Below are 26,732 nucleotides of genomic sequence, written 5' to 3' on the forward strand. Positions count from 1 at the left end.
TGCCTGTGTGCGCCTGACAAATCGGCCCCATTGCCTTTCCCTCGTCAAAATTTATCTTTCCCCCCACCTCCAGTCTCCGTTGTTGTGTGTCCTGGCTGAGAGGAAAAACAGAAGACGGGGGGCCATCGGTCAGGGATAGTCTACTTGAGATTCCTGCATTGCCCCAGGGGGTTGGCTTGATGACCCTCAGGGGTCCCTTCCAGCTCCACTCTTCTCTGGTGCAGGCAGGCTTGTGCAGAGTTTTAGGTACAAGTTGGGTGCAAGGGGTGCAGCCCATCTTATGCACCGCCGGCTCGGGAAGAAGTCCCACTGATCATGATGAGACTCGCAGGCGAGTAGATTGCTGCTGTGCAGGCCTGCTGTTGAAATCAATGTTTTCCTTTTCAGAGCATGGTGAAATCCCCATGACTAAAACCTCCCCTTCCGTAGTTTCTGTCAGGAGCTCAGCCTACACTCGAGTAGCACCCTGGCAGAGACACGTGCCCGACTGGCATGTTCCCTCCCTCCTGGTCGATCGTTTGGGAGCTTCATAAGCTTTCTTCAGCCCGAACATCACAGCGACCGATGCCAAGCGACACCGGCACACTTAGGGATCCGCAGAGTTTGTGCATCATGCCTGACAGACCTCAGCAACTCAGCATTTTGGCTAATCGGCTTTATTTACATATCAACACACACACGGAGCACTGCAACATGGCTCCCTCTCTCTCGAGCATCAGACAGCAAAGAGAAAAAGAACAAAGGACAATAGTCCCACTTCACGGAACACAGGAACACAAACATCCTGTTGCCGTCACTTCCCACTCTGTGAAGTCAAAACATAGACAGCAATCCCATGACTGCAATCATGGAGCTGGAATTCTCACAGTTTCAAGCGCTACCACAGGTTCCGCAGAATATCTGTACTGCATGGTTTAGTGTGGCAGCACCTGCCCTTTGGAACTCCCCGCCTCTTGCAACAAAGCACGTGCCTTTGCTAGACGCTTTTCAGGCACCTGCTAAAAGCATTCTTGTTGAGGCAAGCATACCTAGAAGCTTAGGAAGTTGAACAAATTTTCATCTCTTTTAATATCTTAGCTTTTGTATGTTTTAAAGTAGGATTATTGATTTTTCTTGATTTTACTGCTGTGGTGGTTTTTTTGTTTTTTGTTTTGGTAAACCACTTTGCAGGCTTTTAAAAATAAATTTTATTAAATAAAGGAGCAATACATAGAACTAAGAATAGAAATATATAGGAAAATATATATCCCCCCCTTTTCTTTATTTTTCCTTCTCCACCTGCTGCTGCTGCTCCTCCTCCTCCTCGTGTTCCTCACCTGAAGGAAAAGCCAAAGACCCACCATTAACATTGGTGCCTGGTATGTGCAACCATATGCTCTATTTTTATTCTTTTTGGCAAGAAAATGGGCACACATGGAGGCAGCAAACCTTTGTGCCCTTCAGAGGCACATGCGCAGTCTGCTACTGGCCTCTGGTCTCCTGCGCATGGGGTGGGGGTGGGGGGGAGGCCACCCCTTCCATGCAGCGAAGGCGACCCTGGCATGGCTACCAGCTGCCCACAAAGGCGCACTGAACTGGGCTCCAGACTGTGGTGGGACTCCCCTAAGCCCCAGCCAACATGGCCAGCGCTCATCAGGGATGATGGGACTTGAAACCCAACATCATTGGGAGGGAGGGCCATGTGAAGACAGGATTCTCAAAAATACCTCTGGCTTGCGGCTCCTGGAGTGTTGCTGGCAACGCCTGGAGTTTCTCTTCAAGCTCCTCGAGCTTCACACGGAACACTTGAGCTTCCTTAAATACTGTTTCAGCTGCATGCCACACCTCAGCCAAAAGAGCTGTAATCACTGAGAAAAAGAAGGGAGCATCTGTGCATGCCATTCCGGTCAAGTTGCACCAAAGTGGGGCTTGTTCATCTGAGCTCCACAGGCTGGTTTTTCTAATTGTTTGACTGGGGTGGTTTGTTGGTTTTTCTTTAATTTGGGCAAGGCCTTTTTATGTGCCCTTTCAGTCCTCAAGAGCCAGCACTGTAAATCAGTTTTAAGGGAGTCTTATAACCACAGCTGCCGCCACCCCCCAACATCATCAGTAGTTACACATATAGGCTTTTAAAACCTATTTAATATCTTTTTTAAAAAGTTAACCTTGTAATTCCTAAATCATTTTAAAAACTTTGAAATACTTTCTAAAATTCTGCTTTTTAACATTTATGTAAATGGTTTAATAAAGGAACCCAAATGGCCAGATATTTCCCTGTTTCAGTTTTATCCCATAATGTATCCATTTTGCTACATGCCAACGATACGGTGTTGTTAGCACAAACGCAAGTGGGTATGAGGCGATTGCTAAAGAACTTTGGGAGACTGTGTCGTAACAAAGATTTGAATACAAATTATTCCAAGACAAAAGCCGTAGTATTGGGGGCACAGCCCAGGAAGCAGAAATGGCTCCTAAATGGACAAGCCATTGAACAAGCCAGGCATTTCAACTACAGTGGTACCTCTGGTTGCGAAGGGCCTCCGTTCCGGAGCCCCGTTCGCATCATGAGCAGAACGCAACCCGCGTCTGCGCGTGTGTGGGTCGCGATTTGCCGCTTCTGCGCATGCGCGTGACGTCATTCTGAGCGTCTGCACATGCGCGAGCAGCGAAACCTGGAAGTAACCCGTTCCGTTACTTCTGGGTCGCCGCAAGACGCAACCTGAAAAGACGTAACCTGAGCCGAGCGGAAGAAGAGGTATGACTGTATTTGAGGATTTGCTTCTCTGATAGGAGTACTGGGTCTCATCAGATGACAGCCTCGGCCTTGAAGGCATCAAGATCTGCACAAGCAATTCTTAGCTTTACCAGAACTGAAAGCGGCAATGGGATTGCCCCTGCTCCGAGAAGATATACAGTGGTACCTCGGAAGTAAAACGGAATCCATGCCAGAAGTCCGTTTGACTTCCAAAACATTCAGAAACCAAGGCGCAGCTTCTGATTGGCTGCAGTAGCTTCCTGCACTCAATCCGAAGCTGCGGAAGCCCCGTCGGACATTTGGGCTCCAAAGAACATTCACAAACCGGAACACTCACTTCCGGGTTTGTGGCGTTCGGGAGCCAAAACATTTGAGTCGCAAGGCGTTTGGGATCCAAGGTACGACTGTATTGGTAAGGCGCCCCCACAGGTAACATGGGGGGGGGGGAGAACGATAGGAGGGGATCGGGAGAGACAGGGAAGCCCGGAGGGAACGCCCCAGCGAGCCCAGCTCCGACCCCAAGCCAATATCACCAGCGGCTGGAGCAAAAGAGCAGAGGAACCGCGCACCGGGGACCGGCTGTGGGCTAGAAGAACGCAGCGTGGACCCTCCCCTGGCAGTGCAGGGGGGCACAGCAAAAACCATGCTTTATGTTATTTAGTTTATTTTCAGTCCATTTCTTATCCGTATTTTAAAGCCCTATGAACCCAGGTAGGCGGCCTGAACCATTGGAGCCCATTTCCTGGAACCGCCGTCTCAGCCCCGATCTAGGGACCCGACACCAAGCCCTGGGGGTCCCACAGGAGAATTCAAACTGCCCCTTTTTCTTGTTCCCTTCTCTCTCTCTCTCTCTCTCTCCCCCTCCTTCTTCTTTAGTTATACACACAACCCTCCCTTTTTTATTAATACATTATTACTCATTATTCATCCATTTCTATTCACTTCTTACTCATTTACTCATTTTCATTATTATTACTCATTTTTCTCTTTTTTAAAAAAGGTTTTTTAAAAAATTTCTCATTAAAGAATTCTATATATATATCTACTTTTCCATCCCCACTTCCCCTTTTTCTATTTACTTATTACAATGGTTTTTTTTTCTTTTCCTTCTCTTTTCTGAACAAACAAACAAACTATTTTCAGTAGGATTTTTTGTGTTTTCTTTTTCTTTCTTTCTTCTTTTTCTCTCTATCTCTTTTCTCTCTTCCTTATTTTTTCTTTTCCATCTTGTCTTTTGTCTCACACTACACCTTGAAGCACTACAGCGACTTTTGATTTTTAAATAGAATTCCATTAGCCTTTACATTTTTAACTTTGGACTCTTATCTGCAAACCCGCAGCCCCACCTCCCCACCTTAACACTGGGAGGGCCATGTCCCCAGAATTTGTGAAGACAGGATTCTCAAAAATACCTCTGGCTTGCGGCTCCTGGAGTGTTGCTGGCAACGCCTGGAGTTTCTCTTCAAGCTCCCAGAGCTTCACAAGGAATGTTTGAGTTTCCTTAAATACTGTTTCAGCTCCATGCCACACCCCAGCCAAAAGAGCTGCTATCACTGAGAAAAAGAAGGGAGCATCTGTGCATGTCATTCCGGTCAAGTTGCACCAAAGTGGGACTTGTTCATCTGAGCTCCACAGGCTGGTTTTTCTAATTGTTTGACTGGGGTGGTTTGTTGGTTTTTCTTTAATTTGGGGCAAGGCCTTTTTATGTGCCCTTTCAATCCCCAAGAGCCAGCACTGTAAATCAGTTTTAAGGGAGTCTTACAACCACAGCTGCCGCCACCCCCCAACATCATCAGTGGTTACACATACAGGCTTTTAAAACCTATTTAATATCTTTTTTAAAGTTAACCATGTAATTCCTAAATCATTTTAAAAACTTTGAAATACTTTCTAAAATTCTGCTTTTTAACATTTATGTAAATGGTGTAATAAAGGAACCCAAATGGCCAGATATTTCCCTGTTTCATAATGTATCCATTTTGCTACATGCCAACGATACGATGTTGTTAGCACAAACGCAAGTGGGTATGAGGCGATTGCTAAAGAACTTTGGGAGACTGTGTCGTAACAAAGATTTGAATACAAATTATTCCAAGACAAAAGCCGTAGTATTGGGGGCACAGCCCAGGAAGCAGAAATGGCTCCTAAATGGACAAGCCATTGAACAAGCCAGGCATTTCAACTACAGTGGTACCTCTGGTTGCGAAGGGCCTCCGTTCCGGAGCCCCGTTCGCATCATGAGCAGAACGCAACCCGCGTCTGCGCGTGTGTGGGTCGCGATTTGCCGCTTCTGCGCATGCGCGTGACGTCATTCTGAGTGTCTGCACATGCACAAGCAGCGAAACCTGGAAGTAACCCGTTCCGTTACTTCCGGGTCGCCGCGGGACGCAATTCTCAAAAATACCTCTTGCTTGCGGCTCCTGGAGTATTGCAGGGAATGGCTGGAGGTTTTCTACAAGCTCCTGGACCTTCAGATCAAATGCTTGATCATCCTTAAGTACTGTTTCCGCCCCCGTCTTAGGGCTATTGGGCGCTTTCTTCAGTATTTCAACATCCTGGAGAGGACAGACACTTCCTGCTAGACATTTACTCCAGACATTTACAGAAGGCACAGAGGCACTGGTTGAAGAGGTTGGGAATGAGCAGACAGTGCTATTGCTGAGAAGGAGCTCCACCCCAGGGTGCTAAAGAGCTCTTTCCCTAGCCTGCAGTTGCCAGAAGGCCAAGCGCTGGTGTTGCAGTGGTGGTACTTCAGAGGCGTAGGAGAAAAGGCTGCTCTGGATTCTGGGTATATAAATGGCCTTGCCTGAAGCTGTGGATTGTGCTCTGCATTAGCAGAAAAGCACATTTCAGTTATTATAGAAACCGGTGTTTCCATGCAGGCTTGTTCAGGAACTCTGTGAACTAGACAGCCACTGTTTTAAACTGGCCCTTTTTCTGGCAGGTTAAACGATTAAAGTTGACTTGATTCACTTCATCTGCCAACTACCCTTCTAAGCAACCAGAGCAATTACAAATAAAAGGCTCTCCAACAGTGCGCTATCCCTATCTGCAAGCAAGCTCTCCCACAAAGTGGGGGGGGACAGGGGATCCCCTCTGCTGTGCTTTGGCTCAACGCCCCAAAGACAAGCCGTCCAGCTGGAGAAAAGGAGGGAGGGGTGTACGCCACAGGAACGGCCAAGAACGCTGATTTTTGCTCAGCAATGAGGCCTTAAAGCAGACAGACCTTCCTCTGGGTCTCTTCTCTCTCGGGTCGGGCTCTCCCTCTCCTCAGCGGCGGCGGCTGCAGCAAGGTCGGGGCACCCCCCCCCCCCAGCCAGCGGATTGGCTGGCTGGAACTGGCTGGAATGTCCCCGGATTTAATTAATGTCCCCGGATGTAGTCGGGACCTCCGATGCTGCTTGCTGCCATGGCGTCAGCCATGTTGCAGCACAGGAAGTCCCCAGGCGTAAATCCGGGGACATTCCGGGGACACATTTCTGCCGGGGACAGATTGCTGAATCCGGGGACTCTCCCTGGCAACCGGGGACGCCTGGTAAGCCTCCTTCTGGCCTTACCTGAGCAGCAAGTGCAGCTTGTCCTGGATCACCGTGGATCCCTTCAGCTGCCATCAAGCTCCCAGGTGTGGATCTGTTGTCCTGACCTGATTTTTAAATAGAATTCCATTAGCCTTTACATTTTTAACTTTGGACTCTTATCTGCAAACCCGCAGCCCCACCTCCCCACCTTAACACTGGGAGGGCCATGTCCCCAGAATTTGTGAAGACAGGATTCTCAAAAATACCTGTGGCTTGCGGCTCCTGGAGTGTTGCTGGCAACGCCTGGAGTTTCTCTTCAAGCTCCTGGAGATTCACACGGAATGCTTGAGTTTCCTGAAATACTGTTTCAGCTGCATGCCACACCTCAGCCAAAAGAGCTGCTATCACTCAAAAAAAGTTTAAAAAGTTTTTATTTATTTCTCATTTAAGAATTATATACACACACACACACACACACACACACTATTCCATCCCCACTCCCCCCTTTTCCTATTTACTTATTACAATGGTTTTTTTTTCTTTTCCTTCTCTTTTCTAAACAAACAAACAAACAAACTATTTTCAGGAGGATTTTTTGTGTTTTCTTCTTCTTTCTTTTTTCTTTTTCTCTCTATCTCTTTTCTCTGTTCCTTATCTTTTCTTTTCCATCTTGTCTTTTGTCTCACACTATAACTTGAACCACCACAGCGACTTTTGATTTTTAAATAGAATTCCATTAGCCTTTATATTTTTAACTTTTGACACTTATCTGCAAACTCCCAACCCCACCTCCCCACCTTAACACTGGGAGGGCCATGTCCCCGGAATTTGTGAAGACAGGATTCTCAAAAATACCTCTTCCTTGCGGATCCTGGAGTACTTTTGGCAATGCCTGGAGTTTTTCTTCAAGCTCCTGGACCTTCATACGCAATGCTTGATCATCCTTAAGTACTGTTTCCGCCCCCGTCTTAGGGCTATTGGGTGCCTTCTTCAGTATTTCAACATCCTGGAGAGGACAGACACTTCCTGCTAGACATTTACTCCAGACATTTAGAGAAGGCACAGAGGCACTGGTTGAAGAAGTTGGGAATGAGCAGACAGTGCTATTGCTCTGCTGTGCTTTGCCTCAATGCCCCAAAGACAAGCCGTCCAGCTGGAGAAAAGTGGGGAGGGCTGTACGCCACAGGAACGGCCAAGAACGCTGTTTTTTGCTCAGCAATGAGGCTTTAAAGCAGACATAACTTCCTCTGGGTGTGCTCTCTCAGGTCAGGCTCCGGCTGCAGCAAGGTCGGGGCACCCCCCCCCCCCAGGCAGCGGATTGGCTGGCTGGAACTGGCTGGAATGTCACCGGATTTAATTAATGTCCCCGGATGTAGTCGGGACCTCCGATGCTGCTTGCTGCCATGGCGTCAGCCATGTTGCAGCACAGGAAGTCCCCAGGCGTAAATGCGGGGACATTCTGGGGACACATTTCTGCCGGGGACAGATTGCTGAATCCAGGGACTCTCCCTGGCAACCCGGGACGCCTGGTAAGCCTCCTTCTGGCCTTACCTGAGCAGCAAGTGCAGCTTGCTCTGGATCCCTGTGGATCCCTTCAGTTGCCATCAAGCTCCCAGGTGTGGATCTCTTTTCCTGACCTGAATACAAAAGAAGTGATTTTACATCTCCATTCCAACACGAAACGAAAGCCCCGAGCCTGGCTTCATGTTCCCCCTCATCTGGAATATGGTCACTTCCAGCCCCCTCCCAGCCCAAGGATCTCCTTGTAGAGGACTGCTTGCAGGAAAAGAATAGAAGAGCAGCCAGAGATTTTGTACTCCAGCCTATTCACATAAGCAGTCCAGTCCCCTGCAGCGCACACCCTCCTACTCAAAATCAAGTCAGCTCACCGCCATAAACTGGGCCTCTTTCTCCTGCTTCACTTCTGAGATATTTCAGGGCAGGCTGGATTAAAGTCGGCTCACATTCCTGGCAAGGCTGTTTTCGTCCACGGAGTTTGTTCTATGAGAAACATGAGCCAAATAGCCGAGGAGACAGTTTTTTAGCTGCCTGTCATTCATACACTTTATACTGAAAGGATTTCAGGGGCAGATGCCCTTTTTCTGCATGGAGGGTGGGGTTTCCAAAGGGGCACTATTCAGACCTGCATTCATGGCTTATGAGTCGTAGCCGTGTGACAACTGCACATCATGCTGATGTGTTGAAGGGCTGATGTTGCACTTCCAGGTAGAAGAGCTCGTTGGCATTATTTTAGGCTCTGTGTCAATTGACCTTGTAACATGATGGGGGGGGGGAGTTCTTATTTTTTGAGTATTTACCTGCAACCTATTATGTGGGAATCTGAAGGTACTTTACAACTAGGTCCGAAAATAGGCAAACATTGAAATGCAGCAGAATAAACAGGCCTACAGTAAAAAAATATCCTTCAAAGCCCATATTGTCTGGCAGCAGCATCCCCCCAAGTCCATGATGGATAAACACTTTCCCCCCATGGAGCAGAATTGCACCCATGTTGGCAAAGGCCTCCTTTCTAGAAGGGGGAGCAGAGGCTGCCCCCACCCACTGCTCTCTTCTCCCAGGCATCTGAAGAGACAAACGGCTCCCCTTCTCTACCTGTGTGCCACAAGCCTGAATTGCAAGACAGTTCCCACTTTGGGGCAACAGGGAACAAACATGCAGAGGATGAGTTCTGAGGCTCCCCCAACAAAGCCATTTCCCTGGGCCCACCTGCCAGCCTGCTGCTGGCTGGCTGCCCACCCACAGGAAAGTGGCACGATCCTCCCCACCAACAGGACATAACAAGAAGATGGGGACGATAACATAGGACTTCCTAACTTGTGAGTTCTGATGAGCCGCTGCTGCTTCCCCAGTTTAAAGGATGGCGGCTCAGGTGAGCCATTAAGCTAGAAGGAGGAAAAGGACCGACCCCGGGATGGGCTGTCTGCCTTCCTTTTGCCTTCCACCTCACGACATCCTTCCCCAGCCTGGTGCACTCCAGGTGTTCTGGGGCTCCATCTCTCACCAGGCCCAGGCGGTATGGCCAGGGGTCAGGGATGGGGGCAGTTGTCCAAAGCAGCTGGAGAGACTCAAGGAGGGCATTACAGCCTCAAAGCCCTTTCCCTACCTCTCAATCTGGACTTACCTGGCCTTGCCCCTGGCCGCCTTTAGCCAGATCAGCTGTGCTCGGAGCTGGGACAGACCCCTCTGGAGACTTAGAGGCAGAGGAAACAGCCTGGGTCCCCTGGAGAGCACTCTCAAAGGAGATGCCCGCAAAGCAGATCACACTTTTCCTACTCCCAGACTGCAGGCTAGAGAACGTCGCTGCACGCTGGTGACCCATTCCCTGGGTGGTGCACTGGGAAGAAGAAACCTCACCCAGAGATGGGAGGGAAGCACTTTGGCCAGTGCCATGGGGCCTTTCTTCGGCAAGCTGCTCGGGGACCTGCAATGGAGCACTGCCCAAGGAGGAGGAAATGTGGGAGGCCTGCTGGGAAGGCTGCTGGGACCCCGACTCTTCCTGGCTAAGGGAAGCAGCTCTTCCAGTGGTATCTCTGGGAACAGAGGGCATCGAAGTGAGCTGGCAATGAGAAGGCTCAGCCAGGTGGGAGCCAGAGGTCTCTGGGGTCGCACCCAGGGATTCGTTGGGCGAACTTTTCCTCTCCATTCTGTGGACACGAAGGCAAGTCTTCTGACCAGTGTACCAGCTGGTTTCAAAGGCTAATTTTTATGAAAGCTTGAAAAAGAAAGAAAACACAATATACAGAAATCAGTGTCAGATATCAAGCATTTTGAAAACATAAAAATGAAAAGAAACAGAAGACGAAAAGCTTTCTTCTTTGTTGCAAAGTAATTCCCAAGAATAAGCCCAGAGTAGGTAGGCCTTTTTACTCCTGGGGAAATCACCGGCAATTTCATGCCAAATGCAGCAGAGGGAAGGGGCACAGGAGCTGCTAGGAAACAGGCGATCCTCAAATCACAGCTGTTTGATGCAGGGATGGAATCAATCCTTTTGCTTCAGTAAAAACCTCAAGGGTCGTAGGTTGTGGTTAAACGAACTGGATGGTGTTACAAAGGGTCTCAAAATGAAACACCGTTTTTCAATTTGAAAACTGTTGAATGATCTTTACCTATCCTGGGAACAGTACATGAAGAACTACATGAAGATGATGTACAGATGGTATACAACACCAGTGCAGTTAGGGAAAATGTACAAAACTAGTTCAAATATATGTTGGAAGTGTAAGGAAAAGGAGGGAACATTTTATCATATGTGGTGGGAGTGTAAGGTAATTAAAACATTTTGGGAAATGATATACAATGAATTGAAGAAAATGTCCCATTTATCATTTGTTTAAAAACCCGAGGCATTTTTGTTGGGGATTGTAGGGAAAGGTCTGCCAAAAAAGTTGAAAAACATCTTCATGTATGCGACAATGGCCGCGAGAGTTCTGGTTGCGCAAGGATGGAAGACTGAAGAAACCCCAACTAAAGAATCATGGCAAGAAAAGTTGATGGACTATGCAGAAGTGGCAAAATTGACATATAAGCTACAGGACAAGGAGAACTATGACTTTAAGGATGAATGGGAACCTTTCACAAAGTCTCTGAAGACGCAACAAAGTGAATTGGACTCCTTGCTAGGTTTTGAATAAGCATCCACAATTATTATTTTTTGCTGATAATAATCAGCTAAACAGTTTGAGGATCTATACAACTTTGTAACATGCAGAGAATGGCAATATTAGAGAAACCAAAGACTGGAACTGAGGGAAGTCAGGAGGTGGGGTGGGGTGGGGGTTATGGGGGGGAGGAAAAATGGGGGGGATAAGGATATGTTTTTGGATAATATGTCTTGTTATAACTTTGAATATATTTTATTTTATTTTAATATCCTGGGAACAGTACACCGCAGTGGTGGGCAGTTCCACAGACCCTCCTCCTCTGCTCAAAATGCATACAGACCCATCTTTGCGCAGGGAAGATCCAGACAAAAGGAGTCTGTTTTCAAAGTACCCGCGGAGGGGTTTAGACGGCTCCATCCTCTTGCCTCCGCCGCCCCCCCCCCCCCGATCCCTGTTTCACTCCGGAAGGCGTCTCAGACCTGGGTGGAGCAGCCACAAATGACAGGCAAAGAGACAAGGTCCTGCCCAGATTCAGGCTTCCTCATGATCGTGTGGAATCTGTACAGGTTTCTGTTGGCGCTTCCACTAGTGATTTATCTGTACAGGATCGGACTTCATTTCAGCCAACCACATCCTTCCTCTTCCCCCAACAGCATACTAGAGTTCATATGGATTTCAAAGCATGCTTTGAGAACTTGTATGCTTAGCTTTAAACTCCACAAAATTAGCCTATGGCTAGGATGCTATTTATCTTTTTTTAAAAAAAAAATATTAATTTTTCAAACACATAATAAAAAACAGACACATCACAAAACAGAAGACAAAACAAAAACATACACAACATTAAACATATATCGACTTCCCCTTACCTCCCTTTCGCTGCATCCTTATTCCAAAATTCTTTAGCAACCCTTTAGTCAATTTATCTAATTATCTTCCCTTTCATTAAATTTCCTTAAATTTGTTAGTTACAGCTGTAATTCTCTACTTCTTACCCCTTGACATCTTAACATTCCTCAATTTTACAACAATTTTTAAGATATATTTTAAATTTCTTCCAATCCTCTTCCACCGTCTCTTTCCCCTGGTCGCGGATTCTGCCGGTCATCTCTGCCAATCCCGTAAAGTCTGTCACCTGCTAGGATGCTATTTATCAAGGTCTGTGTCCATTAAGATATGGTCAGATACAAGTATGCTTTCCCCCTTGTTATACAATTATTATTTTTAAAATTGCATTCAACCATTTACTATTTAAACAGCTTATACACCACTTGACTATAATCATCTCTGAAGTGACACACGAGAAATACATTGCAGAAAAAGTTAACATGGATGACATCAGACTTCCGTTAAAAAGACCTGCTGGAATAAAAAAAGGCTTCGGTAGGTGCTGGGTGCTCTGCCTGATGCTCTCAACTGACAAGATGTAGGTGTGGTTGAATCAAATGGGAACAGTGACCACAGTGCTATCAAATTCAACATACACAGTATGGAAGTGGACAATTGCTAAGGAAATCCAGAACAGTCACATTTGACGTCAAAAGAGGAGACTTCCTCAAAATGAGGGATTGGGTAGAAAGGCAGTTGAAGGGGGAAAGTCAAGGATGGTGAGCCCTTCTGTGCTCCAGAGGGCCTGGGTGGCCTCATTCCCCTCTTGTTCTGAGCACTGCAGAGGGAGGCAAACATGTCCTTCCTGGGGGCTGGTCCCTCCCCGCCCTGTTCCTGGAGGGCAGCAGGAGGAGGGGGCTGCTGCAGCTGCCTCCTTTGGGGGCATGGCTCACCTTGCCTGCTCCTGCCCTCCTCCAACACACACAACCTTACCTGCCTCAGCCATCCATGGGGGCTTGAGAGTGTGTGAGCAGACTTTCTCATGGGAGGAGGCAGGCCTTGCAGAGGAGGAATGCTGGGGGCAGGCATTCAAACTCAGCCCTGAAGCTCACTGGGTGACCCTGGGCCAGGCACTCACGCTCAGCCTAACCTACCTCAAAGGGTTGTTGTGAGGATAAAATGCGGGGGGAGGGGAGAGAACTCTGCACACCAACTGGACCTCCTTGCAGGAAATGGGGGCTATAAATGTAATTGTGTTATTTGTACCCCACCCACCTCACTGGGTTTCCCCAGCCTCTCTGGGCGGCTTCCAACACATATTAAAACAACAAACATTCAAAGCCTCCCTATAAAGGGCTGCCTTCCAGAGGTTTGATAGTTGCTCATCTCCTTGTCACCTGTAGGGAGGGCGTTCCACAGAGAGGCTGCCACCACCGAGAAGGCCCTCCCTCTGCCTGGTTCCCTGCAACCTCGCTTCTCGCGGGGAGGGAACCACCAGAAGACCCTGGGAGGAGGACCTCCGGGCTGAAGGATGGGGGTGGAGATGCTCCTTCGGGTATACTGCGCTGAGCTTCCTGACCTAACATTTGCCTCGCTTAACATAATTAATTAGGAAGTGAAGTTTTCCTCTTTCATTCAAGCAATACAGGAAGTAAGAACATGCAAACAGGAATACTACTTCTAGAATTCCCAACTCCTGACATAAAACAGCACAAAGGTTGCCTTTTCTTGACCATCAATCACCTGCGCAAAGTCCCTAACCCCCCCCCTATTGTGCTTCAATACAGCCCCATCGGTCAGGCCGGACACTGAGGTCCAGCGCTGAGGGCCTTCTGGTGGTTCCCTCATTGTGAGAAGCGAAGTTACAGGGAACCAGGCAGAGGGCTTCTCGGTAGTGGCGCCCGCCCTGTGGAACGCCCTCCCACCAGATGCCAAAGAAATAAACAAGTATATGACATTTAGAAGACACCTGAAGGCTGCCCTGTTTAGGGAAGCTTTTAATGACTGATGTTTTAATGTATTTTTAATCTTTTGCTGGAAGCCGCCCAGAGTGGCTAGGGAAACCCAGCCAGATGGGCCAGGTAGAAATAATTTAAAAATATAATTATTAAATTATTATACGCGTTAGAAACAGAATTTGAAGGGGCAGTCTTTTCTGGCATTGCCAAATGAAGCTGCTGACCCATTTCTAAGTCCTAAAATCCACAATTTCTCTGAATACCTGAAAAACCCAGTGGTGCAGGACCCCCCCCCCGAAAAAGAACCCATAAACAACACCCCAACCCTCTTTTATTAAGTGTAAAAGAGAAACCCCTTGTTTAAATTTTACAATCTCCCCATTTCCAGTAGATTAACCATTTCTCTTTATCCGTCACCCTTTTGTCTATAAAAAGGGTCTTCTGGTGAAACCCAAAATAGAGTCTTTGTGTAACTTTATATCTATTTTCAGATTCTTAATACGCCACACACATCTAATACAGTGGTTCTCAAGGTGCACATTTACTCTGACTTGATCTACCACAAATATCCAAGCCATCTAACCCTGAAATCCTAACCTTTTAATTCCAAGTCTCTTCTTTCTCAATATCCCCATTCCGTTAACTGCACCAGGCAACAAGCTGTAAAATGCAAGTTTAAAACGCAGGCTTTCCTTTGCATCTCGCAGAACTTTATATGTAATTCGTGGGTTTTTTCACCTGTCCTCCAAACTTCGGTCTTTTTGCCATCCTTTAAATGGGAAATCAGTAGTCGAGCCTTACTTTTTGGTAAAACGTTCGTCTGGATCCCGGAAGTCCTACCTGAGAAGAACAATGGGAGTGTCCGCTAAAGTGAGCCTCTGGAGAAAGACTGGGGCGGGCGGCAAGTGGGAGGGGGAAGTCGGGCGCTTCTGTCCCTTGAGAAAAGTGCTTCTCTTCCCCGGAGGCAGCCTGCTTGCAGAGAAGGGGGCTGGGCTGCCTCAAAGCCCATCAATGCCACGGGCTGCTAGCATGACTCATCCCGGCTTTATCATCTGAGGGGAAAGGATGCGTGGTCTTAAATGCTGGCCTTGGCAACTTGGCTTAGCAACCTTGGGTCAGCTTAGCCTCCCTCACAGAGGGTTGTTTTGAAGATACACTCAGGCGGAGGAGGACGTCGGGTTGGGTGGGGGTTGCCAGGAGCAGCACGATGTCCCTCCAACCCCCGCTTCCACTCTCCAGGCAGGCGCCCAACGTGGCCAGCTGGCAAGGGCTCTTTCTTACTCCAGCCTTGGCGTGCAGATCCCGGGTTCAGCCCCAGATCTCTTGAGCGGAAAGGCTCTTGGGCGTGAATATGAAAGGCAGCATCTGTCAGAATAGGGCATACTGAGCCAGTACAGATGAACGTGACTATTGGTTCGCTTCCTCTGCTATCTGCCTTTTCGGGCACAGAGAGAGGCAGGGGAGAGACCCCTTTCCTCCATGTCCCCACCCCAACTCTTAGGACCAGAAGCAAGAGACAGCTTTGCTGAGCACGTGCCCCTTCCCAGGAAGATGCAACTCTGCACTACTGTTCCCTGAATTGCTCGCAAAGCAGCCATACTCCAGGCTCTTATTGTCACAGCCCTGCAGGATCAGACCAAAGCCCATCTAGTCCAGCTCTCAGCAGCCCAGCAGATGTCCAAGGGAAGCCCCAAGCAGACTCCAAATGCAGCCCCACTCTCCCCACTGGGGACACCCGCAACGGGTAGGCAGAGGTAGACTGCCTCTGTGGCTGGAGGTGCAACATGGTCTAACCCTCCATGAATTTGACGAATCCTCTCTTAAAGCCATCCCCGTCAGTGCCTCTGGAAGGAGGAAATTTCAGTGTCACTAGGCACTGTGTCTGGCCTGAATCTGCCATCATTCCGCTTTCTTAAAGAGATCCAGGTTCTGATATTATGAGGAGGAAACATCGCTCTGCACCTTTCCCACATCATGCATACTTCTATGATGTCCCCACTTTCCCCCCTCTCGCAAAGCCCCAAAGCCTCCTACATTGTAAGCCTTCCTTACAGGGGAGTCATCAGAAGCACCTGTGCTGCAGAGCTTCTGGCTGAAAGGCGACTCATGGAGATTTGCAATGACTGCTGCAATGCACCCCTAATGATTCAGATTGTATCATTATAGCCTTATTGTGTTTATTTGTTGTTGATATATTAAATTTGTATAACCTTAGAAGTGGTGTGGCTGTGAGTACCATGAAGGGAGCCTGCACTTTGTGATTTGCCAGGGCACTACTGCAGGTTAGGAAGGAGGAAGAGGCAAAGATCCTTTCCCCACTAAAACATGTTTACACCCAGGGTGTTTCCAGACTGTCAGTATTTTGTGGGAGGGATTCAGGTCCAGCCCAGAACTTCAGCTTTTCCAATGAGAATGGATTAAAGCACTCTGACCATTGCCTTAGCAGAGTCTAACCACTGTATTAAGTTTTGGGCAAGCAAGACATGAACGCAAAACAAACAAGTGGTTGTCTCCTCCGGAGGAACCCCTGCATTGTAAATATATTGACAGCACACTTACAGGTCTTTGGCATTGGCATCCCAGAACTGTGAAGGTTGCCTCAACTGTTGAGCAACACAGCTAAGGAAGAAGGAGTGGAGTGTCTCTGGGGGGAGCATAGCTCCCATTCCCTTCCAAACACACAGACAGGACAGTGTGGTGGCACCCAGGGAATAGTTGCAGCAGCCGGATGGCTGGCTGAAACACACACCATTGCACTCTTTTTGAATGGGATTCAATCTGAATCAGCCAGTTAGTGAACTTGGTGCTCCTGTGCAACAAACCCACTACAAAATTGCTCTTCCCCGCACACTTCCAGGTCCCTCCAGCTGGGCTTTTGGAGTGTGATGGGTTTTTCTCACTCCAGAGCAGTTTGTTTTTAAGCTGAAGGTCACCAAGAAAGCAAGGGAGACTAAAAATATTGCATTTGTTGATATAATAAGGTTTTAATAACTCTAATGGTGGGGACATAGAAGATCATTTTTTTAAAAAAATAAGAAGTAATACCTTCTCTTCTGGGTTTCCTCTGTCGCGTGGCCTTCCTCTGGGCCCCAGCCTGATCTCTTGGAGTGCTATCTGCCCTGGAGTAGGCTCAGGTCGGGCCTGGGCTCGGCCCCGTGTCCTTGCCCTCCTGGTGCTCTCCTACCTCTCTTCCTCAGCGGCCGCAAGGTCGGGGCTCCCCTCTTTTTTCTCCTTCCTCTTTCTCTCTCTTCCTTCTCCTTCTCCTTTCCTCCTTCTCCCTGGGTTGGCTCCGGGGTTTTTACTGGCCCTGGAGCGCCGCTGGGCAGTTGGCCACGTGGCCGGGCGCTCTCGCTCCCGCCTCGATTTGGGTCCTGGGGGGGGGGGGTGTCAGCGGTTCCCCCAGTTGACGCTCCGGGCATCCCTGGTTCCCCCTCGGCAGTGGCAGCGGTAGCGGCAGTCTCAGCAGCCCGGAGCCAGCCTGGTAGTGCACTTGGCTCTGGCTGGCTTCAGGAGCTGCTCATTGCCGTGGCACCCGCCATTTTGACTCGCCAGAAGTCCCCATATGATGTGTCTTGGGCCGTTGAACCAATCATTCCTTCCCTACTAATAAATCTACAACACTTAAAATATTAATCTGGGGGCCTTATATGAAATCCGGGGACATTCCGGGGACTGATTTTGTTGGGGACAGATTTTTAAATCCGGGGACTGTCCCCGGGAGACGGGGACATCTGGTAATCATTCCGTAATAGGGCTTCTCCTGCCTTTGCCAGTATGTCAGCCTTCTCCGCCTCCTTAAAGAGGGCGTTCAGAAGCACTTGTACGTCTGGCCATATGGGATTGTGAGTGGAGAAGGTGGCACAGTCTGGATGAGTCCCTCTGTCTTGCTCTTTGGTCACTGTGGCCGAGCACCATTTTGGGCCGATCAGGATCTATGGGGAAGGGGATCCACCCAGAAGTTGTGGAGGGAACGGGAAGAGAAGCTTGGTCAAGAACTGAGAGCATTTGCAGATGACTTAGTATTGACGTTACAGGAGCCAGAATCTAGTACTAAAAGGGTTTTTAGAACTAATTCAAGAATTTGGTCAAGTGGCAGGATTTAAACTGAACAAGTTAAAAACTAAGGTTTTAGAGAAAAATTTAACACCGATTGAAAGAGAGAGGTTTCAGAATGAGACAGGCCTGACTGTAGTTAAGAAAGTGAAATACCTGGGGATTAATATGACAGCTAAAAATTGGAACTTATTTAAAGATAATTATGAAAAATGTTGGACGGAAGTGAAAAAAGACTTAGAAATTTGGTCGAACTTGAAGCTTTCACTGTTGGGTCGTATTGCTGTGATAAAAATGAATGTATTGCCTAGAATGCTGTTTTTGTTTCAAACACTGCAAATTGTGGACAAGATGGACTGTTTCAAGAAGTGGCAGAAAGATATTTCTAGATTTGTCTGACAGGGCAAGAAGCCCAGAATAAAATTTAAGATATTAACTGATGCAAAGGAAAGGGGTGGATTTGCCCTGCCAGACTTTAAACTTTACTATGAATCAGCAGCATTCTGCTGGTTGAAAGACTGGCTGCTTCTTGAGAACACAGACATTTTGGATTCAGAAGGTTTTAATAATGTTTTTGGGTGGCATGCATATTTGTGGTACGACAAGGTTAAAGCACATAAAGCATTTAAAAACCATATTGTCAGGAAAGCATTGTTTAATGTCTGGATAAGATATAAGGACTTATTGGAAAATAAAACCCCAAAGTGGCTGTCACCAATGGAAGCAAAAGCCCAGAAAAAGCTCAATATGGAGGCCAAATGGCCGAAATATTGGGAAATTTTGGAACAAGAGGGAGATAGACTGAAATTGCAGAGTTTTGAGAAACCAAAAAACAAAGTGCGAGATTGGCTTCATTATTATCAGATAATGGAGGCATATAATTTGGACAAGAAAATTGGCTTCCAGGTGGAAAAATCAAAATTAGAAACAGAACTGTTAGAACCCAAAAGTAAGATTTTGTCAAAGATGTATAACTTGCTGTTGAAATGGAACACTCAGGATGAAACGGTGAAATCTGCTATGATTAAATGGGCACAAGATGTTGGACATAACATTATGTTTGCTGACTGGGAACAGTTATGGACCATAGGTATGAAGTTTACAGCATGCAATGCCTTAAGAGAGAATATTATGAAGATGATATGCAGGTGGTACTGAGGAGATTTCACCCCTCCCATATCCAAGAATCTCCTGAGGAGTCTGCTGATTCTCCAGAGAGGAGGAGGCGTGTTCTGCTCTCTACTTATTCTACTCCAGCACCAAGTCAGTCAGTCAGTGTGTGGGAGAGAGAGAGACTGAGTGTTAGAGATTGTGTGTATAGATAAGGTTGCTGCTAAGAGCAGCTGCAGACACCCAGTGCAGTGCAGCATTCTTTATGTTTAGACCTCATTAAGCTCTGTATATAGTTGTATAGTAGTTGTAGATAGAATAAAGAAGATATTCTACAGAGCTGCTCTCCGAGTCGTTTATATACTCTGCTAGACTCTGCTATACTCTGCTGTGCAACGACTGTCTTCTTGCGGGAGTGAATCCGGTGCTCACAACTCTAAGCTGTGAGTCCACAGCACTTTGACCTGTTCCTGTGCAGAAGGTGGTCTCTGGAAGTGCTACCCAGCTCGCCTAGCCCAGTCGGGGCTGAAGTGGATGAGTCCAGTTGGTGGTACTGGCTCAAGGGCAATGCTGACAGGTACATGACCCCATTCAAGCTTGCAAAAATCTATCATTTGCCCAATAATAAATGTTGGAAATGTAAAGAAACTGAAGGTACATTCTTTCACCTTTGGTGGACGTGCCCAAGGATCAAGGCTTTCTGGGAAATGATCTATAATGAAATGAAAAAGGTATTTAAATATACCTTTCTGAAGAAACCAGAGGCCTTTCTCCTGGGCATGGTCGGACAATTGGTGTCAAAGAAGGACAGAACTTTTTTTATGTACGCTACAAAAGCAGCAAGAATACTTATTGCAAAGTATTGGAAGACACAAGATCTACCCACTTTGGAAGAATGGCAGACGAAGGTGATGGACTATATGGGATTGGCAGAAATGACTGGCAGAATCCGAGACCAGGGAGAAGAGTCGGTGGAAGAAGAATGGAAGAAATTTAAAGACTATCTACAGAAATATTGTAAAATTAATGAATGTTAGATTGATGTTGGATAGAAATTAAGTGGTTTCCAGCTGTAATGCTTTAAGAGAATATGAAAAAAGGGTTATAAACAGGTGAAAATCTAATGGTAAGGATTTGCTGAACCAACAATTTGAAGTGGAATACAAAAAAGGGAGGTATGAGGAGGTCCGGGAAACAAGCTAAAGGAAAAGTATCAATAGAAAATCTGTGTGTTTTTAACTATTTTTATTCTGTATTTTTGTTTTTTTTTTCATTTTTATTGTAATACTTTAAAAAATCTTAATAAATATCCTATTAAAAAAAAAGAGAAGCTTGGTCAAGAGACTGGCTCATGTCAGAAGGAGGCCTGACTGCATCCTTGGCGAAGCCCAGGGCAGGGCAGGAAGGCAGCATTGCCCAGCGGGAAGGCATTCGGAGGCAAATCATCAGCAAGGAGCAGAAAATCCCCTCCCCTTCCCTCAAGAAGACTGAAGAATCTCTAGTCGGCCTTCAGGTGAGTTCAGCATCCCAGGTCTCTGGGGTGTTCCTGTCCATTACAAAGCTGACTCGAGGCTCCGTCAACTGAGCCCCTACACTCTTTGTGTACATGGAAGGGGCACAGAAAGGATGGGAGGCAGCCTTTTCCTGGAGCCGTCTTACCTGCAGCAGTTCACTCGCTGGCTGCTGATCCTTTTCCTCCATCACCTGGATGATCCTCTCAAGAGAGGAGAGTTTCCTGCAGAGTCTGGCCAGCTGCTCATCCCTTCTCCCTGCAATCTCCTTCTCCACCTCTTCCACATGATTCAGCAGACGCTTTTCTTCTTCTTCTTCCAGGAATTGGCGCAGTTGTCTCAACTTCTCCACAGTCTTCAGCCTCTCCGCTCACAATTAGGATTAGGATTTGAATTGAACTGCTTCCACCCTCTCAGCTCACAAGTCCTCAGGCTTCTCCTTGACTGCTTTTCACATAATAAACAACAATGGGAAATAAACTCCATTTAGCTGCATTCAAAGGTGAACTTACCTAATTCGCAATTCTTGGGAAAATATGGAGACCAAAACAGCATTCTTTTGAAATTCTCACCTCTGAATTTCTCAAGGTTGGCCCAGCCAGGTAATGTATTTATGAGGATAAAGCACGTATCAAGCTATTTATACGAGAAGGTAGCCACCCTAGCATTTGATTCATTTTCAGAATAATAAATAAATAACAAACCAATATGGAAAAACGAGAAATGAGAGAAGTTGAAATGGGCAGATTTTCCCCTCCCTCCTCAGTCCAGACTTGCTTCTTGAAGTGCTTGTTCCCTCACTAGTAACAAGAGGGACACTTCCAAGGAGGTCTTTGCTTTCCTTGTCCAGGTCTGCTTGATAGGCCAGAATTCCCCCTCTCTCTTTCCTCCGAATCTCCAGGCGGCGACAAAGAGAGGAGATGAATATTCTACAGGCTTCTTGGGTCCAGTGGCCTTGCTATAATAGGAAAGGAATTGACTGGAGGAAATAAAAGTACAGAACACATACATAAATACCGTAAGTAGTTCTCATCACAAAAGAATATGCAGGTAAACCCATGAACAGCCAGGTAAACCCATCAACAGGTTTCCTGCCAGACAGGAGTCTGTTGTAGGCCGCCCCTTCTGTGATGTATGTATGATGTATGGAGGGATGGTCTTGGGCTCCAGGGTGGGCAATTTCAAATGTCTATATAAGGACTTGGTTCGGGGTCTCCTGCGTGGGGGGGGGGTAGCACCCTGTTGCAACAGGTAATAAAGATCTGGCTTACTAGCTGCTTTGCTTCTCAGTATTCTCTGGTTGGCCTCTGTTATTTTCTCCTACCGATAGAGAAGCTACCAAAGGACTCTATATGGGCTCTGAGGTACCCCAGAAGGGAAAAGGAGCCCCCAGTCCCCACCCCCTTGCAGCTGACCCCTTGCTGCTCTCTGCTTGGCAGGGTATTGAGGAGGCATCCTGCTAGCCAAAGGAGACATGTGCAATTCACATTTGTAGTGTTCTAAATATGTACAAAGCAACCTTGCTGGGGGATGTGGATGAGGTTAACCCTTTCTCTCCCTGCCATGGTCCCAACCCAAATCTTTGAAGCTGCTGTATTTCAAGGGAAGATCCCTTGGCCCCCCTGGCAGAGAGAAAGACTTTGACTCCCTCCTCCCAGCCATCCCAGCAGCCCTCAGGCTTCCCCTTGGCTGCTTCTAAGGTAATAAACAACCACCAAGGAATACCATGCCTACTCTGGATCTGAGAATTAAGAAGATCACCTGCCAAGAAGAATACACAGCTATTTCTCCCCCTCAAGGTACCTTGTATTCCTCGACAGCCTCTTCCAGAGGAATCACCTCGTGGTGTTGGTGCTTCTTGGATCTGCCCCAAACCACACAGAGAAGGACCCTACCAATATCAAATAGACCGTATTCTGCCTTCACACCCTACAAGAAGGTCAACGGTGCCTTGGGGAATGGATCCTTTTTCGCTGTATCTTTCTCATTGACTTTAAGAATGGATCTGAATGTATTTTTTGACTCAAATGTATTTTTCCTCAAAATGCTGTCCTTTTCTAAATGTATCCAAATGTATCCGAATGGGTTTTTGTATTTTCCCCCAATCTCATCGCCTAGAGAATGTTCCTTAAATGTAACAATCACTTGTTCCAAATGTATTTGATTCAAATGTATTCGAGTGTATACTTTTATGGGGAAACGTAGCTAGGACAATGTGGAGATATATATATCTTGCTTATAGTGCCTTTGAACGGTCAACGTTCCACCCTCTATCCTTTCAGGAGCTGCCAAAAACACTCTCCACACCACACTGCCATCTACTGGGTCTACAAATGATACCATGAATACACACAAATACAAGCTCTAAAATAAATTAGTTGTATTTCCCCATAAGTATGCAAACATAATGTGGCATCTGAATATAGACTGCATTTTTAATCAAGACTTATATTGGCTTATATCTTGATCAGGTTCCTAAATTAAATGGGCTTAGATTTTCAAATGTTTCATGCCAGGCAGAGGAACCTTGGCAATGTTTTCCTCCTGAACAAGGCCCCCCCCCCCTGATTTATAGCAGGAAAAACAATTCTCAAAGTCATAAAAAGGGGGAATTACATACACTGCCCTTGCAGGTTGAGAAAACACAATTAGGAATGGGCAAATAGTAAAATGATACCATGGGCCTTTCATTAGAGCAGTGAAAAAGGCAACTGGCTGGAAGAATGAGAGCATTTTTGGGAAATCTTTAAAAGCTGTTTTCTACTGAGTTCCTTTTTACTTTACAAAGGTTTTATTCTTTTAAAAGGCTACCTATGATAATGTATGAAATATATTAGCTTAAATATATTGGCTTAAATGTAATTATGCAAAGGATTTAAGAAATGCTAAATTCTTATTTCATAGAGTCATATTGCAATAGGAGACCAGAGGGGCAAATGAGCCTAGCCCCCCTTGCCAGACAGGAGACGCCATCGAACACTTCTGATATATAGTTGTCAGGCATTTGTTTAAAAGACCCTCAAATGAAGGAGATCTTTCAATGATGATTAACTCAAGATCCTTGAAGATAAAAATGTAAGATTAACCATTTGTTTTAGAAGGCAATAGGGCAAGGAGGGCAAGAGGTGAGCTGGTAATTAAGATTCCATGTAAGATATATTATTACTTATTTGTCATTTATATATAGCTCTTTGTGTTCCATATAAGGACAGGAGGATATGGGTGTATCATTTTGTGATTAGTTATAGCAATCAGCCAATAGGAAATCCAACCAGGCTGATTGAACAGAGGCAGCCCAAGGAGGAGCAAAGGGGGCTGGATTAAGGGAATATAAGTGCTGGCCATAATGGCAGGAGGCAGGCCAGAGCTTGGTAACCATATACCACTGAGCCTCTCATTTATTTGTCTGACAAATAAATTATTATTTTAATTTCTCTGTTGCTGCGTTGAATATTTCATTCCAGCTAAGCGTTAACCACAAGCAGGGTGCTACAATAAGACTATCACACCCGAATTGATAGCTATGCAGAACAGGATTCCCCCCTCCCTCCATCGGATAGCTGCCTGCGCGGCTGTCTTTGGGGGGGTGGAGGGAGGAACGGGCGGGATCGACATCCGATGTCTGCCTGCTTGTCTGAAGATGCCGTGCCCCCGGGGGGCGCTGTGACCGGCGCCCATTGGGAAGGAACAAGACAGGAAAAGGAAGGAAATGGGAGAGGCATTTGTAAGGCCCCACTTTTCCCATGGTGTCCTGTTGTGTGGTCGGAAAGTACTCTTTATTGTTTGATTTGGGTTAATGTCAGAATAAAAGCGAGTTCCTTCAAAACAACACATTCCTTTTTATCTTACCAATTTCTCATATTGTAAGAAGCAGAAGAAGAAACCATAGAGAGCATTCCTATTTTCCTTCTGATCAATGAAGTCAAACGTTACAATTATCCATTTGAGAATGAGCACCTATAGGGAGAAGACACATCTCAGTAAGCCAAAGCAAGGCCAAGACAACCAACCCCTTCTGGAATATGGTCAGCGTGTACAACATCTAGCTGAATCATCACCAGGATAACTAAGTCAGGCTGGGGGAAATATCATTCTTCAGAACCAAGACATCATTACCATGCTTTCCAAGTTACCTGAAAGTCACTACAACACTTGCGAGCACAGAGCCAAGACGCAGCTGAAAGAAGAGAATCCTACAAACTTCGGGGTTTGTAGATGGTTGTAAAGGTTGCTGAAAGGTTTCTAGTTCACTAGATGGAAACGGCTTCCAGGCTAGGCAGGACCAAGGTTGCTTTGTAACTGTTCCTGTCTGCCTGCTTGCCATCGTGCATATTTGTAAACCATTTCTGCCAAAATATCTACATCTGCAATAGGAGTTTCTGGAAGCAGACCCTGCAGTAGTGCACACTCCATGAAGTCCATATGAAGAGTGTTACGGAATGGGGGGGGGGCATATGAACGAAGTCTTACTCCCGAGTAAGAGACGTAGAGCCCGAGGCGATGACCTCAAGGGAACCCTGCCACACTAGGATTCCCCTCGCCCCGTCCCAACGTTGCACCAAGCACCGCACAAAAGTCCAAAACCCCGAGAAGAAAACGCCATTTCTGACCCCGTATCCCGATGCTATACACGATTGATGTATTTTATGAATGAACAATGTATTTGCATGAGGATGCGCTCTAGCCAATCAGATGGCGTTGAATGTAGCCCTTCAGCCAATCGCAGCAATGCCATGGCTCTGCAGAGGCAGCTCAGCTCCAGCTGTTTTGCACACTCCACTGAGCGCTGACAAGGTGATGACAGCTCCGGCTGCGAGAACAACGGACTGAGTCAATCGAAACCTCGTTACCCTGTTAATCCAATCAAAACTAGATGTTGTTTAGCCGTTTAGTCGTGTCCGACTCTGCGTGACCCCCTGGACCAGAGCACGCCAGGCCCTCCTGTCTTCCACTGCCTCCCGCACTTTGCTCAAACTCATGCTGGTAGCTTTGAGAACACTGTCCAACCATCTCGTCCTCTGTTGTCCCCTACTCCTTGCGCCCTCCATCTTTCCCAACATCAGGGTCTTTTCCAGGGAGTCTTCTCTTCTCATGAGGTGGCCAAAATATTGGAGCCTCAGCTTCAGGATCTGTCCTTCCAGTGAGCACTCAGGGCTGATTTCCTTCAGAATGGAGAGGTTTGATCTTCTTGCAGTCCATGGGACTCTCAAGAGTCTCCTCCAGCACCAGAATTCAAAAGCATCCATTCTTCGGCGATCAGCCTTCTTTATGGTCCAGCTAGATACAAAGTAGCAATGTCAGGCCAGGCCACTTCCCAAAAGAACCGTCTGTATTAAAAAAGCCTAAAAACGCTTGGAAATTCATAGAAAACCACTGGTTTCACCGATTCTCTTCATTCCACCGCCAGTCTGCGTTGTTGGCCAAGGACTTGGGAACCCCTGGGTCCCCGCCAGAATTCCCCAAGCGGGAGGTCACCTACTCACAGGAAGGTACTTTACCCGTAGGTGACAATCGCTGGGCAAAAGCTCTCCTCCGGACTTACCCAGGCGGCAGACTATGCAAACCAAAGTTCTATTGTCCTCTTCCAGTAGGTGCTTAGAATGTACTTGGGTGTCGAGACCCCGCAGCCACCCCCTCGTTGGAAATGACTCACACAAGGACACGGATATTAGGTTTATGTTACTGGGCAAATTTTGGCCACAACTTTATTGAAATTAAAGAATGTGAGCGGTATTGGCCAAGGCATTGATTGGACCTGACTATATCTGACTCCTGCCCATTGTGCAGGAAGTTCCAGTAGGGGGAGCCCTGTCGATGCGAACCAACTCAAGCTCCCCCTGGTGCTCCCGTCGGGGTCGTGTCAAGGCCTTAGCCCCCCAGCCGGGCTTCAGACTAGATCAACACCCCCGGATTCCTTTAACGGAATACCCTTAAGCATGGAGGGGCAGGTGGTGGCCACCCCTCCCCTCCCCCACACAAGGTCAAACAATGCCTAACCACAACCCTAACAAAGTTGTGACGATTGCTACGAGGTAGGCGAAAAGTGTGGGATGTAAACACAGGAGCAGTCAATGACAACATTCCTAGAGTGTACATGTTAGAACATGGGGAGGGATGTCTGTCTAGCTCAGTGTTTCCCAACCTTGTGCCTCCAGATGTTTTTGGCCTACAACTCCCATCATCCCTAGCTAGCAAGACCAGTGGTCAGGGATGATGGGAATTGTAGTTCAAAAACAGCTGGAGGCACAAGGTTTGGAAACACTGGTCTAGCTAGCAGGTAAACTTCCTGGGTACGGACTTCCTCCGCATGTGACCAGAGGTGGGTGTGGCCTCACCTGTGCAGGTAAATGATAAAAGCACAGGGCAGGCAGCCATCTCTCTCTCTCTGCCATCTTCCT

At 47.0% G+C, this 26,732-nt stretch overlaps 1 long non-coding RNA gene across 1 annotated transcript in view; it reads right to left on the reverse strand.

Annotated features, from left to right (window-relative positions):
* The window catches only part of LOC309361335, a 234,130-nt gene that overhangs the window by 17,125 nt on the left and 190,273 nt on the right, over positions 1-26,732 (reverse strand). Inside the window, exon 2 of the long non-coding RNA XR_014164432.1 lies at positions 22,138-22,173. This is a non-coding gene — a long non-coding RNA (uncharacterized lncRNA). The remainder of the gene's footprint in view (positions 1-22,137; positions 22,174-26,732) is intronic.

The sequence above is a fragment of the Podarcis melisellensis genome (assembly GCF_964234715.1).
Source record: "Podarcis melisellensis genome assembly, chromosome: W".
NCBI lineage: Eukaryota > Metazoa > Chordata > Lepidosauria > Squamata > Lacertidae > Podarcis > Podarcis melisellensis.